The sequence below is a fragment of the Tupaia chinensis genome, unplaced genomic scaffold, assembly GCF_000334495.1.
Source record: "Tupaia chinensis unplaced genomic scaffold, TupChi_1.0 Scaffold148488_1, whole genome shotgun sequence".
In the NCBI taxonomy this organism is placed as follows: Eukaryota; Metazoa; Chordata; class Mammalia; order Scandentia; family Tupaiidae; genus Tupaia; species Tupaia belangeri.
The window spans coordinates 749,273-749,706 of NW_006208337.1; the positions used below are offsets into that span (position 1 = coordinate 749,273).

At 36.2% G+C, this 434-nt stretch overlaps 1 protein-coding gene across 5 annotated transcripts in view; it reads right to left on the reverse strand.

The window, feature by feature from the left end:
* The window catches only part of SPIDR (scaffold protein involved in DNA repair), a 532,009-nt gene that overhangs the window by 337,678 nt on the left and 193,897 nt on the right, over nt 1-434 (reverse strand). The window lies entirely within an intron of this gene.

The following is a 434-nucleotide window of genomic DNA, read 5'->3' on the forward strand; positions in this document are numbered from 1 at the left end:
TTCCTAGAATTATTTTTACCCCTCTTTCTGACCCTCTGTCCTTTCCCACCCTCTTCTCACACTATCTCTGGTGTCTACAATTGTCTTCCATTCCTTTCCCACCCACATTGTATTGACCACACAATTTCTTACATAATCTAACTACTTTCAATGGTGAGTTTACTCATTACTACTAAGAAAACCAGTTTTAACTTAAATCGAAGAAATACCAAAGAACTTTGCTTAAAGCCAGGAAACAGGTTAGGATTCTGTTCAAATGGTAGGTGCATGAACCTATCAGTCTCATGTACTTTTATATTCTGTTCTGGTTCAATTTTCCTGATTAAATTCTGGGATGTAATATTCAACTCCAGACTTGTCCCTACGATTAAGTTGGCCACTTTCTTAGTTTTTGAACTCTTATTTCCGTGTGTCTGTATTTAATTTTCCTGATA